General features: G+C 71.5%; 6 non-coding genes across 6 annotated transcripts; all 6 read left to right on the plus strand.

Annotated features, from left to right (window-relative positions):
* Positions 1-848: 848 nt before the first annotated feature.
* Positions 849-967, plus strand: LOC138088003 (5S ribosomal RNA). Its single transcript, XR_011145602.1, has one exon. It is a non-coding gene; the product is annotated as a 5S ribosomal RNA (ribosomal RNA).
* A 1,974-nt stretch (positions 968-2,941) lies between these two features.
* LOC138088004 (5S ribosomal RNA) lies at positions 2,942-3,060 on the plus strand. Its single transcript, XR_011145603.1, has one exon. It is a non-coding gene; the product is annotated as a 5S ribosomal RNA (ribosomal RNA).
* Positions 3,061-5,027: 1,967 nt separating this feature from the next.
* On the plus strand, positions 5,028-5,146 carry LOC138088006 (5S ribosomal RNA). Its single transcript, XR_011145605.1, has one exon. It is a non-coding gene; the product is annotated as a 5S ribosomal RNA (ribosomal RNA).
* A 1,974-nt stretch (positions 5,147-7,120) lies between these two features.
* Positions 7,121-7,239, plus strand: LOC138088007 (5S ribosomal RNA). Its single transcript, XR_011145606.1, has one exon. It is a non-coding gene; the product is annotated as a 5S ribosomal RNA (ribosomal RNA).
* Positions 7,240-9,207: 1,968 nt separating this feature from the next.
* LOC138088009 (5S ribosomal RNA) lies at positions 9,208-9,326 on the plus strand. The gene has a single exon (XR_011145607.1). It is a non-coding gene; the product is annotated as a 5S ribosomal RNA (ribosomal RNA).
* A 1,975-nt stretch (positions 9,327-11,301) lies between these two features.
* Positions 11,302-11,420, plus strand: LOC138088010 (5S ribosomal RNA). Its single transcript, XR_011145608.1, has one exon. It is a non-coding gene; the product is annotated as a 5S ribosomal RNA (ribosomal RNA).
* Positions 11,421-13,202: the final 1,782 nt, after the last annotated feature.

The raw sequence follows: 13,202 nt of genomic DNA on the forward strand, positions 1-13,202 counted from the left end.
GCCTCCCGTCCCTTCCTCTGGCCCCGGCCTCTCACGGGTGGGTGCTCTGGCTGTGGCCCTGGCTGACGAGCTTGCGCCGGCCGGCTGTCTCACTTGGCGTGGGTGCCTGCGAGTGTGTCTGTGTGCCTGTCCGTGTGGCTGCATGTCGCTCGTCTGCACCCTCAGCAAGGTCCTGTGCTTGGAGGGCGGCGTGGGGGCAAGGGGGGGGGGGGTCTCGGTGGGGCGAAGGGGCGGGGCTGACGAGCTCTGGGCGCCGGCGCTGGTGGCTCCAGGTGGGTTTGGGCACCGCGCAGGTGCCGGGCAGGATGGGCGCTCAGGGCCACGGCTGGGCTGCGCCTAGGCCCGCAGGAGGCTCAGAGGACCGCGGGCCCCAGCGGGCCCCAGCGGGCCCCGAGGCCAGACAGATCCGGGGCCACGTGGCCCTGGGCAGCGAACACCTTGGGGAGGTGGGCGAGGGGGTGGGGGAGGGGCGGCGGCCCCCGAGCCGGGTGGTGCCTGGAGGGTCCCAGGGTGGGAGAGCGCCAAGACCTCCGCGCCCCTCACTCCACCCTCCCCCCTACAGCCCCCGGCAGGCACACCCGGCCGGCTGCTCCGGGTCCCGGAAGCCCTGTGGTCCCCCGGGCCGGGCCGGCCGAGTGTTGGCCGGGGGTGACGGGGGGCGGGGGGCGGGGCGGCGTGGGCCGGCCACCGGGCCGCCGGGAGTCCGGTCGCGGGTGGTGCAGCTCAAGTGCAGCGCGCGCTCCGTGGAGAGCTGGAGAGCTGCGGCCGCCGGCTGGCCCGACCGGCAGGTCAGAGCGAAAGGCAGGCGCAGCGCAGGGCTCTTAGGGCGCCTGGCGGCAGCCGCCTCCGTCTACGGCCATACCACCCTGAACGCGCCCGATCTCGTCTGATCTCGGAAGCTAAGCAGGGTCGGGCCCGGTTAGTACTTGGATGGGAGACCGCCTGGGAATACCGGGTGCTGTAGGCTTTTTGTTGTCTCTTTTTTTCCCTGCCTCCCCTCTCCTTTAGCCCCGGGCCCCAGCCGCACCGCAAGCCCCGCCTGCCGCTGGCCCCTGGCACCCCACCGCGCTCAGAGCCGCCGCCTGCCTTCCAGCCCCTCTCAGGTTGGGTGGCCGGGGCCCCGACTCCCGCTGCAGACCTGGGTTGCCTCCGCGCGGCCCGCGAGCCCCTGGGCTTTCGGCGTCCAGGAAACCAGAGGAACGGCGGGGGCGGGGGCGCGGGGGTCTCTGTCTGGGGCTCCCTTGGCAGGCCTCAGGCAATTCTGGGCGGGGCCGGGGCCCCAGCCCCACCCCCAGACGCATCCTGCCAGGCAACCTCGAGGTCTCCCGCAGGCGCGGGCGCACAACACACACACACACACACACACACACACACACACACCCTCACGCCCGCCCCCCCCGCCCCCCAAACACAGACACACCCCCCGCAGCCCAGACAGGTCAAGAGCCGGAAACCACAAGGAAGGGAGACGGAGAAAGAGGGAGAGAGAGAGACAGCAAGAGGACCACACAGGCTTCCAAAGGCCCGGCCGCCACACCCTCCCCCCTCCACTGTGGGTATCCACCCGGCCCCCCAGTCGACCCGACCCCACCGTCGCCCACCGACACACTCACACGCACACTCTCTCCCACACTCAGCCTCTGGCCTGGGGGCGGGGGCTGGGTCTCGCCTCAGGGAGCCAAGCCGAAGGGGACCTTTGAGACCTCGGCTGCGAGGAAGTCTTGGGGTCCCCACGGGTGATTGCCAGCCCCAGGGCACCGCGTCCAGCCCGGGCTCGCCCGGCCCAAGGCTGACGCCCCCTCCCTTGCGCACGGGCCGCTCTCTGCGGTGTGTGACGGTCTGTGCCAGAGTGTCCGTCTCGGATGGGATGCCATCCCCTGTCCCCTGTCCGTGTCCCGCTTTCCGTCTCTCTGTCGGTCGCTCTGTGTCTCCCTCTCTCTGGCTCTCCCTCCCTGGGTGTGCCTGCGCGCTCGTGTCTGTCTGTCTGTCTGCATCTGCCTCTGCCTCTGCCTCTGCCCTCTCGCCGTCTTGGGAGCCTGTCTCTGAACCTTCATCTCTTTCCGTCTCTGTCTCTCCTGACCCCCGGGCCTCCCGTCCCTTCCTCTGGCCCCGGCCTCTCACGGGTGGGTGCTCTGGCTGTGGCCCTGGCTGACGAGCTTGCGCCGGCCGGCTGTCTCACTTGGCGTGGGTGCCTGCGAGTGTGTCTGTGTGCCTGTCCGTGTGGCTGCATGTCGCTCGTCTGCACCCTCAGCAAGGTCCTGTGCTTGGAGGGCGGCGTGGGGGCAAGGGGGGGGGGGTCTCGGTGGGGCGAAGGGGCGGGGCTGACGAGCTCTGGGCGCCGGCGCTGGTGGCTCCAGGTGGGTTTGGGCACCGCGCAGGTGCCGGGCAGGATGGGCGCTCAGGGCCACGGCTGGGCTGCGCCTAGGCCCGCAGGAGGCTCAGAGGACCGCGGGCCCCAGCGGGCCCCAGCGGGCCCCGAGGCCAGACAGATCCGGGGCCACGTGGCCCTGGGCAGCGAACGCCTTGGGGAGGTGGGCGAGGGGGTGGGGGAGTGGGGGAGGGGCGGCGGCCCCCGAGCCGGGTGGTGCCTGGAGGGTCCCAGGGTGGGAGAGCGCCAAGACCTCCGCGCCCCTCACTCCACCCTCCCCCCTACAGCCCCCGGCAGGCACACCCGGCCGGCTGCTCCGGGTCCCGGAAGCCCTGTGGTCCCCCGGGCCGGGCCGGCCGAGTGTTGGCCGGGGGTGACGGGGGGCGGGGGGCGGGGCGGCGTGGGCCGGCCACCGGGCCGCCGGGAGTCCGGTCGCGGGTGGTGCAGCTCAAGTGCAGCGCGCGCTCCGTGGAGAGCTGGAGAGCTGCGGCCGCCGGCTGGCCCGACCGGCAGGTCAGAGCGAAAGGCAGGCGCAGCGCAGGGCTCTTAGGGCGCCTGGCGGCAGCCGCCTCCGTCTACGGCCATACCACCCTGAACGCGCCCGATCTCGTCTGATCTCGGAAGCTAAGCAGGGTCGGGCCCGGTTAGTACTTGGATGGGAGACCGCCTGGGAATACCGGGTGCTGTAGGCTTTTTGTTGTCTCTTTTTTTCCCTGCCTCCCCTCTCCTTTAGCCCCGGGCCCCAGCCGCACCGCAAGCCCCGCCTGCCGCTGGCCCCTGGCACCCCACCGCGCTCAGAGCCGCCGCCTGCCTTCCAGCCCCTCTCAGGTTGGGTGGCCGGGGCCCCGACTCCCGCTGCAGACCTGGGTTGCCTCCGCGCGGCCCGCGAGCCCCTGGGCTTTCGGCGTCCAGGAAACCAGAGGAACGGCGGGGGCGGGGGCGCGGGGGTCTCTGTCTGGGGCTCCCTTGGCAGGCCTCAGGCAATTCTGGGCGGGGCCGGGGCCCCAGCCCCACCCCCAGACGCATCCTGCCAGGCAACCTCGAGGTCTCCCGCAGGCGCGGGCGCACAACACACACACACACACACACACACACACACACACACACCCTCACGCCCGCCCCCCCCGCCCCCCAAACACAGACACACCCCCCGCAGCCCAGACAGGTCAAGAGCCGGAAACCACAAGGAAGGGAGACGGAGAAAGAGGGAGAGAGAGAGACAGCAAGAGGACCACACAGGCTTCCAAAGGCCCGGCCGCCACACCCTCCCCCCTCCACTGTGGGTATCCACCCGGCCCCCCAGTCGACCCGACCCCACCGTCGCCCACCGACACACTCACACGCACACTCTCTCCCACACTCAGCCTCTGGCCTGGGGGCGGGGGCTGGGTCTCGCCTCAGGGAGCCAAGCCGAAGGGGACCTTTGAGACCTCGGCTGCGAGGAAGTCTTGGGGTCCCCACGGGTGATTGCCAGCCCCAGGGCACCGCGTCCAGCCCGGGCTCGCCCGGCCCAAGGCTGACGCCCCCTCCCTTGCGCACGGGCCGCTCTCTGCGGTGTGTGACGGTCTGTGCCAGAGTGTCCGTCTCGGATGGGATGCCATCCCCTGTCCCCTGTCCGTGTCCCGCTTTCCGTCTCTCTGTCGGTCGCTCTGTGTCTCCCTCTCTCTGGCTCTCCCTCCCTGGGTGTGCCTGCGCGCTCGTGTCTGTCTGTCTGTCTGCATCTGCCTCTGCCTCTGCCTCTGCCCTCTCGCCGTCTTGGGAGCCTGTCTCTGAACCTTCATCTCTTTCCGTCTCTGTCTCTCCTGACCCCCGGGCCTCCCGTCCCTTCCTCTGGCCCCGGCCTCTCACGGGTGGGTGCTCTGGCTGTGGCCCTGGCTGACGAGCTTGCGCCGGCCGGCTGTCTCACTTAGCGTGGGTGCCTGCGAGTGTGTCTGTGTGCCTGTCCGTGTGGCTGCATGTCGCTCGTCTGCACCCTCAGCAAGGTCCTGTGCTTGGAGGGCGGCGTGGGGGCAAGGGGGGGGGGTCTCGGTGGGGCGAAGGGGCGGGGCTGACGAGCTCTGGGCGCCGGCGCTGGTGGCTCCAGGTGGGTTTGGGCACCGCGCAGGTGCCGGGCAGGATGGGCGCTCAGGGCCACGGCTGGGCTGCGCCTAGGCCCGCAGGAGGCTCAGAGGACCGCGGGCCCCAGCGGGCCCCAGCGGGCCCCGAGGCCAGACAGATCCGGGGCCACGTGGCCCTGGGCAGCGAACGCCTTGGGGAGGTGGGCGAGGGGGTGGGGGAGGGGCGGCGGCCCCCGAGCCGGGTGGTGCCTGGAGGGTCCCAGGGTGGGAGAGCGCCAAGACCTCCGCGCCCCTCACTCCACCCTCCCCCCTACAGCCCCCGGCAGGCACACCCGGCCGGCTGCTCCGGGTCCCGGAAGCCCTGTGGTCCCCCGGGCCGGGCCGGCCGAGTGTTGGCCGGGGGTGACGGGGGGCGGGGGGCGGGGCGGCGTGGGCCGGCCACCGGGCCGCCGGGAGTCCGGTCGCGGGTGGTGCAGCTCAAGTGCAGCGCGCGCTCCGTGGAGAGCTGGAGAGCTGCGGCCGCCGGCTGGCCCGACCGGCAGGTCAGAGCGAAAGGCAGGCGCAGCGCAGGGCTCTTAGGGCGCCTGGCGGCAGCCGCCTCCGTCTACGGCCATACCACCCTGAACGCGCCCGATCTCGTCTGATCTCGGAAGCTAAGCAGGGTCGGGCCCGGTTAGTACTTGGATGGGAGACCGCCTGGGAATACCGGGTGCTGTAGGCTTTTTGTTGTCTCTTTTTTTCCCTGCCTCCCCTCTCCTTTAGCCCCGGGCCCCAGCCGCACCGCAAGCCCCGCCTGCCGCTGGCCCCTGGCACCCCACCGCGCTCAGAGCCGCCGCCTGCCTTCCAGCCCCTCTCAGGTTGGGTGGCCGGGGCCCCGACTCCCGCTGCAGACCTGGGTTGCCTCCGCGCGGCCCGCGAGCCCCTGGGCTTTCGGCGTCCAGGAAACCAGAGGAACGGCGGGGGCGGGGGCGCGGGGGTCTCTGTCTGGGGCTCCCTTGGCAGGCCTCAGGCAATTCTGGGCGGGGCCGGGGCCCCAGCCCCACCCCCAGACGCATCCTGCCAGGCAACCTCGAGGTCTCCCGCAGGCGCGGGCGCACAACACACACACACACACACACACACACACACACACACACACACACCCTCACGCCCGCCCCCCCGCCCCCCAAACACAGACACACCCCCCGCAGCCCAGACAGGTCAAGAGCCGGAAACCACAAGTAAGGGAGACGGAGAAAGAGGGAGAGAGAGAGACAGCAAGAGGACCACACAGGCTTCCAAAGGCCCGGCCGCCACACCCTCCCCCCTCCACTGTGGGTATCCACCCGGCCCCCCAGTCGACCCGACCCCACCGTCGCCCACCGACACACTCACACGCACACTCTCTCCCACACTCAGCTTCTGGCCTGGGGGCGGGGGCTGGGTCTCGCCTCAGGGAGCCAAGCCGAAGGGGACCTTTGAGACCTCGGCTGCGAGGAAGTCTTGGGGTCCCCACGGGTGATTGCCAGCCCCAGGGCACCGCGTCCAGCCCGGGCTCGCCCGGCCCAAGGCTGACGCCCCCTCCCTTGCGCACGGGCCGCTCTCTGCGGTGTGTGACGGTCTGTGCCAGAGTGTCCGTCTCGGATGGGATGCCATCCCCTGTCCCCTGTCCGTGTCCCGCTTTCCGTCTCTCTGTCGGTCGCTCTGTGTCTCCCTCTCTCTGGCTCTCCCTCCCTGGGTGTGCCTGCGCGCTCGTGTCTGTCTGTCTGTCTGCATCTGCCTCTGCCTCTGCCTCTGCCCTCTCGCCGTCTTGGGAGCCTGTCTCTGAACCTTCATCTCTTTCCGTCTCTGTCTCTCCTGACCCCCGGGCCTCCCGTCCCTTCCTCTGGCCCCGGCCTCTCACGGGTGGGTGCTCTGGCTGTGGCCCTGGCTGACGAGCTTGCGCCGGCCGGCTGTCTCACTTAGCGTGGGTGCCTGCGAGTGTGTCTGTGTGCCTGTCCGTGTGGCTGCATGTCGCTCGTCTGCACCCTCAGCAAGGTCCTGTGCTTGGAGGGCGGCGTGGGGGCAAGGGGGGGGGGGGTTTCGGTGGGGCGAAGGGGCGGGGCTGAAGAGCTCTGGGCGCCGGCGCTGGTGGCTCCAGGTGGGTTTGGGCACCGCGCAGGTGCCGGGCAGGATGGGCGCTCAGGGCCACGGCTGGGCTGCGCCTAGGCCCGCAGGAGGCTCAGAGGACCGCGGGCCCCAGCGGGCCCCAGCGGGCCCCGAGGCCAGACAGATCCGGGGCCACGTGGCCCTGGGCAGCGAACGCCTTGGGGAGGTGGGCGAGGGGGTGGGGGAGGGGCGGCGGCCCCCGAGCCGGGTGGTGCCTGGAGGGTCCCAGGGTGGGAGAGCGCCAAGACCTCCGCGCCCCTCACTCCACCCTCCCCCCTACAGCCCCCGGCAGGCACACCCAGCCGGCTGCTCCGGGTCCCGGAAGCCCTGTGGTCCCCCGGGCCGGGCCGGCCGAGTGTTGGCCGGGGGTGACGGGGGGCGGGGGGCGGGGCGGCGTGGGCCGGCCACCGGGCCGCCGGGAGTCCGGTCGCGGGTGGTGCAGCTCAAGTGCAGCGCGCGCTCCGTGGAGAGCTGGAGAGCTGCGGCCGCCGGCTGGCCCGACCGGCAGGTCAGAGCGAAAGGCAGGCGCAGCGCAGGGCTCTTAGGGCGCCTGGCGGCAGCCGCCTCCGTCTACGGCCATACCACCCTGAACGCGCCCGATCTCGTCTGATCTCGGAAGCTAAGCAGGGTCGGGCCCGGTTAGTACTTGGATGGGAGACCGCCTGGGAATACCGGGTGCTGTAGGCTTTTTGTTGTCTCTTTTTTTCCCTGCCTCCCCTCTCCTTTAGCCCCGGGCCCCAGCCGCACCGCAAGCCCCGCCTGCCGCTGGCCCCTGGCACCCCACCGCGCTCAGAGCCGCCGCCTGCCTTCCAGCCCCTCTCAGGTTGGGTGGCCGGGGCCCCGACTCCCGCTGCAGACCTGGGTTGCCTCCGCGCGGCCCGCGAGCCCCTGGGCTTTCGGCGTCCAGGAAACCAGAGGAACGGCGGGGGCGGGGGCGCGGGGGTCTCTGTCTGGGGCTCCCTTGGCAGGCCTCAGGCAATTCTGGGCGGGGCCGGGGCCCCAGCCCCACCCCCAGACGCATCCTGCCAGGCAACCTCGAGGTCTCCCGCAGGCGCGGGCGCACAACACACACACACACACACACACACACACACACACACCCTCACGCCCGCCCCCCCGCCCCCCAAACACAGACACACCCCCCGCAGCCCAGACAGGTCAAGAGCCGGAAACCACAAGTAAGGGAGACGGAGAAAGAGGGAGAGAGAGAGACAGCAAGAGGACCACACAGGCTTCCAAAGGCCCGGCCGCCACACCCTCCCCCCTCCACTGTGGGTATCCACCCGGCCCCCCAGTCGACCCGACCCCACCGTCGCCCACCGACACACTCACACGCACACTCTCTCCCACACTCAGCTTCTGGCCTGGGGGCGGGGGCTGGGTCTCGCCTCAGGGAGCCAAGCCGAAGGGGACCTTTGAGACCTCGGCTGCGAGGAAGTCTTGGGGTCCCCACGGGTGATTGCCAGCCCCAGGGCACCGCGTCCAGCCCGGGCTCGCCCGGCCCAAGGCTGACGCCCCCTCCCTTGCGCACGGGCCGCTCTCTGCGGTGTGTGACGGTCTGTGCCAGAGTGTCCGTCTCGGATGGGATGCCATCCCCTGTCCCCTGTCCGTGTCCCGCTTTCCGTCTCTCTGTCGGTCGCTCTGTGTCTCCCTCTCTCTGGCTCTCCCTCCCTGGGTGTGCCTGCGCGCTCGTGTCTGTCTGTCTGTCTGCATCTGCCTCTGCCTCTGCCTCTGCCCTCTCGCCGTCTTGGGAGCCTGTCTCTGAACCTTCATCTCTTTCCGTCTCTGTCTCTCCTGACCCCCGGGCCTCCCGTCCCTTCCTCTGGCCCCGGCCTCTCACGGGTGGGTGCTCTGGCTGTGGCCCTGGCTGACGAGCTTGCGCCGGCCGGCTGTCTCACTTGGCGTGGGTGCCTGCGAGTGTGTCTGTGTGCCTGTCCGTGTGGCTGCATGTCGCTCGTCTGCACCCTCAGCAAGGTCCTGTGCTTGGAGGGCGGCGTGGGGGCAAGGGGGGGGGGGGGGTCTCGGTGGGGCGAAGGGGCGGGGCTGACGAGCTCTGGGCGCCGGCGCTGGTGGCTCCAGGTGGGTTTGGGCACCGCGCAGGTGCCGGGCAGGATGGGCGCTCAGGGCCACGGCTGGGCTGCGCCTAGGCCCGCAGGAGGCTCAGAGGACCGCGGGCCCCAGCGGGCCCCAGCGGGCCCCGAGGCCAGACAGATCCGGGGCCACGTGGCCCTGGGCAGCGAACGCCTTGGGGAGGTGGGCGAGGGGGTGGGGGAGGGGCGGCGGCCCCCGAGCCGGGTGGTGCCTGGAGGGTCCCAGGGTGGGAGAGCGCCAAGACCTCCGCGCCCCTCACTCCACCCTCCCCCCTACAGCCCCCGGCAGGCACACCCGGCCGGCTGCTCCGGGTCCCGGAAGCCCTGTGGTCCCCCGGGCCGGGCCGGCCGAGTGTTGGCCGGGGGTGACGGGGGGCGGGGGGCGGGGCGGCGTGGGCCGGCCACCGGGCCGCCGGGAGTCCGGTCGCGGGTGGTGCAGCTCAAGTGCAGCGCGCGCTCCGTGGAGAGCTGGAGAGCTGCGGCCGCCGGCTGGCCCGACCGGCAGGTCAGAGCGAAAGGCAGGCGCAGCGCAGGGCTCTTAGGGCGCCTGGCGGCAGCCGCCTCCGTCTACGGCCATACCACCCTGAACGCGCCCGATCTCGTCTGATCTCGGAAGCTAAGCAGGGTCGGGCCCGGTTAGTACTTGGATGGGAGACCGCCTGGGAATACCGGGTGCTGTAGGCTTTTTGTTGTCTCTTTTTTTCCCTGCCTCCCCTCTCCTTTAGCCCCGGGCCCCAGCCGCACCGCAAGCCCCGCCTGCCGCTGGCCCCTGGCACCCCACCGCGCTCAGAGCCGCCGCCTGCCTTCCAGCCCCTCTCAGGTTGGGTGGCCGGGGCCCCGACTCCCGCTGCAGACCTGGGTTGCCTCCGCGCGGCCCGCGAGCCCCTGGGCTTTCGGCGTCCAGGAAACCAGAGGAACGGCGGGGGCGGGGGCGCGGGGGTCTCTGTCTGGGGCTCCCTTGGCAGGCCTCAGGCAATTCTGGGCGGGGCCGGGGCCCCAGCCCCACCCCCAGACGCATCCTGCCAGGCAACCTCGAGGTCTCCCGCAGGCGCGGGCGCACAACACACACACACACACACACACACACACACACACACCCTCACGCCCGCCCCCCCGCCCCCCAAACACAGACACACCCCCCGCAGCCCAGACAGGTCAAGAGCCGGAAACCACAAGTAAGGGAGACGGAGAAAGAGGGAGAGAGAGAGACAGCAAGAGGACCACACAGGCTTCCAAAGGCCCGGCCGCCACACCCTCCCCCCTCCACTGTGGGTATCCACCCGGCCCCCCAGTCGACCCGACCCCACCGTCGCCCACCGACACACTCACACGCACACTCTCTCCCACACTCAGCTTCTGGCCTGGGGGCGGGGGCTGGGTCTCGCCTCAGGGAGCCAAGCCGAAGGGGACCTTTGAGACCTCGGCTGCGAGGAAGTCTTGGGGTCCCCACGGGTGATTGCCAGCCCCAGGGCACCGCGTCCAGCCCGGGCTCGCCCGGCCCAAGGCTGACGCCCCCTCCCTTGCGCACGGGCCGCTCTCTGCGGTGTGTGACGGTCTGTGCCAGAGTGTCCGTCTCGGATGGGATGCCATCCCCTGTCCCCTGTCCGTGTCCCGCTTTCCGTCTCTCTGTCGGTCGCTCTGTGTCTCCCTCTCTCTGGCTCTCCCTCCCTGGGTGTGCCTGCGCGCTCGTGTCTGTCTGTCTGTCTGCATCTGCCTCTGCCTCTGCCTCTGCCCTCTCGCCGTCTTGGGAGCCTGTCTCTGAACCTTCATCTCTTTCCGTCTCTGTCTCTCCTGACCCCCGGGCCTCCCGTCCCTTCCTCTGGCCCCGGCCTCTCACGGGTGGGTGCTCTGGCTGTGGCCCTGGCTGACGAGCTTGCGCCGGCCGGCTGTCTCACTTGGCGTGGGTGCCTGCGAGTGTGTCTGTGTGCCTGTCCGTGTGGCTGCATGTCGCTCGTCTGCACCCTCAGCAAGGTCCTGTGCTTGGAGGGCGGCGTGGGGGCAAGGGGGGGGGGGGTCTCGGTGGGGCGAAGGGGCGGGGCTGACGAGCTCTGGGCGCCGGCGCTGGTGGCTCCAGGTGGGTTTGGGCACCGCGCAGGTGCCGGGCAGGATGGGCGCTCAGGGCCACGGCTGGGCTGCGCCTAGGCCCGCAGGAGGCTCAGAGGACCGCGGGCCCCAGCGGGCCCCAGCGGGCCCCGAGGCCAGACAGATCCGGGGCCACGTGGCCCTGGGCAGCGAACGCCTTGGGGAGGTGGGCGAGGGGGTGGGGGGGGTGGGGGAGGGGCGGCGGCCCCCGAGCCGGGTGGTGCCTGGAGGGTCCCAGGGTGGGAGAGCGCCAAGACCTCCGCGCCCCTCACTCCACCCTCCCCCCTACAGCCCCCGGCAGGCACACCCGGCCGGCTGCTCCGGGTCCCGGAAGCCCTGTGGTCCCCCGGGCCGGGCCGGCCGAGTGTTGGCCGGGGGTGACGGGGGGCGGGGGGAGGGGCGGCGTGGGCCGGCCACCGGGCCGCCGGGAGTCCGGTCGCGGGTGGTGCAGCTCAAGTGCAGCGCGCGCTCCGTGGAGAGCTGGAGAGCTGCGGCCGCCGGCTGGCCCGACCGGCAGGTCAGAGCGAAAGGCAGGCGCAGCGCAGGGCTCTTAGGGCGCCTGGCGGCAGCCGCCTCCGTCTACGGCCATACCACCCTGAACGCGCCCGATCTCGTCTGATCTCGGAAGCTAAGCAGGGTCGGGCCCGGTTAGTACTTGGATGGGAGACCGCCTGGGAATACCGGGTGCTGTAGGCTTTTTGTTGTCTCTTTTTTTCCCTGCCTCCCCTCTCCTTTAGCCCCGGGCCCCAGCCGCACCGCAAGCCCCGCCTGCCGCTGGCCCCTGGCACCCCACCGCGCTCAGAGCCGCCGCCTGCCTTCCAGCCCCTCTCAGGTTGGGTGGCCGGGGCCCCGACTCCCGCTGCAGACCTGGGTTGCCTCCGCGCGGCCCGCGAGCCCCTGGGCTTTCGGCGTCCAGGAAACCAGAGGAACGGCGGGGGCGGGGGCGCGGGGGTCTCTGTCTGGGGCTCCCTTGGCAGGCCTCAGGCAATTCTGGGCGGGGCCGGGGCCCCAGCCCCACCCCCAGACGCATCCTGCCAGGCAACCTCGAGGTCTCCCGCAGGCGCGGGCGCACAACACACACACACACACACACACACACACACACACACCCTCACGCCCGCCCCCCCGCCCCCCAAACACAGACACACCCCCCGCAGCCCAGACAGGTCAAGAGCCGGAAACCACAAGTAAGGGAGACGGAGAAAGAGGGAGAGAGAGAGACAGCAAGAGGACCACACAGGCTTCCAAAGGCCCGGCCGCCACACCCTCCCCCCTCCACTGTGGGTATCCACCCGGCCCCCCAGTCGACCCGACCCCACCGTCGCCCACCGACACACTCACACGCACACTCTCTCCCACACTCAGCTTCTGGCCTGGGGGCGGGGGCTGGGTCTCGCCTCAGGGAGCCAAGCCGAAGGGGACCTTTGAGACCTCGGCTGCGAGGAAGTCTTGGGGTCCCCACGGGTGATTGCCAGCCCCAGGGCACCGCGTCCAGCCCGGGCTCGCCCGGCCCAAGGCTGACGCCCCCTCCCTTGCGCACGGGCCGCTCTCTGCGGTGTGTGACGGTCTGTGCCAGAGTGTCCGTCTCGGATGGGATGCCATCCCCTGTCCCCTGTCCGTGTCCCGCTTTCCGTCTCTCTGTCGGTCGCTCTGTGTCTCCCTCTCTCTGGCTCTCCCTCCCTGGGTGTGCCTGCGCGCTCGTGTCTGTCTGTCTGTCTGCATCTGCCTCTGCCTCTGCCTCTGCCCTCTCGCCGTCTTGGGAGCCTGTCTCTGAACCTTCATCTCTTTCCGTCTCTGTCTCTCCTGACCCCCGGGCCTCCCGTCCCTTCCTCTGGCCCCGGCCTCTCACGGGTGGGTGCTCTGGCTGTGGCCCTGGCTGACGAGCTTGCGCCGGCCGGCTGTCTCACTTGGCGTGGGTGCCTGCGAGTGTGTCTGTGTGCCTGTCCGTGTGGCTGCATGTCGCTCGTCTGCACCCTCAGCAAGGTCCTGTGCTTGGAGGGCGGCGTGGGGGCAAGGGGGGGGGGTCTCGGTGGGGCGAAGGGGCGGGGCTGACGAGCTCTGGGCGCCGGCGCTGGTGGCTCCAGGTGGGTTTGGGCACCGCGCAGGTGCCGGGCAGGATGGGCGCTCAGGGCCACGGCTGGGCTGCGCCTAGGCCCGCAGGAGGCTCAGAGGACCGCGGGCCCCAGCGGGCCCCAGCGGGCCCCGAGGCCAGACAGATCCGGGGCCACGTGGCCCTGGGCAGCGAACGCCTTGGGGAGGTGGGCGAGGGGGTGGGGGGGGTGGGGGAGGGGCGGCGGCCCCCGAGCCGGGTGGTGCCTGGAGGGTCCCAGGGTGGGAGAGCGCCAAGACCTCCGCGCCCCTCACTCCACCCTCCCCCCTACAGCCCCCGGCAGGCACACCCGGCCGGCTGCTCCGGGTCCCGGAAGCCCTGTGGTCCCCCGGGCCGGGCCGGCCGAGTGTTGGCCGGGGGTGACGGGG

This window comes from Capricornis sumatraensis, chromosome 10 (assembly GCF_032405125.1).
Source record: "Capricornis sumatraensis isolate serow.1 chromosome 10, serow.2, whole genome shotgun sequence".
NCBI lineage: Eukaryota > Metazoa > Chordata > Mammalia > Artiodactyla > Bovidae > Capricornis > Capricornis sumatraensis.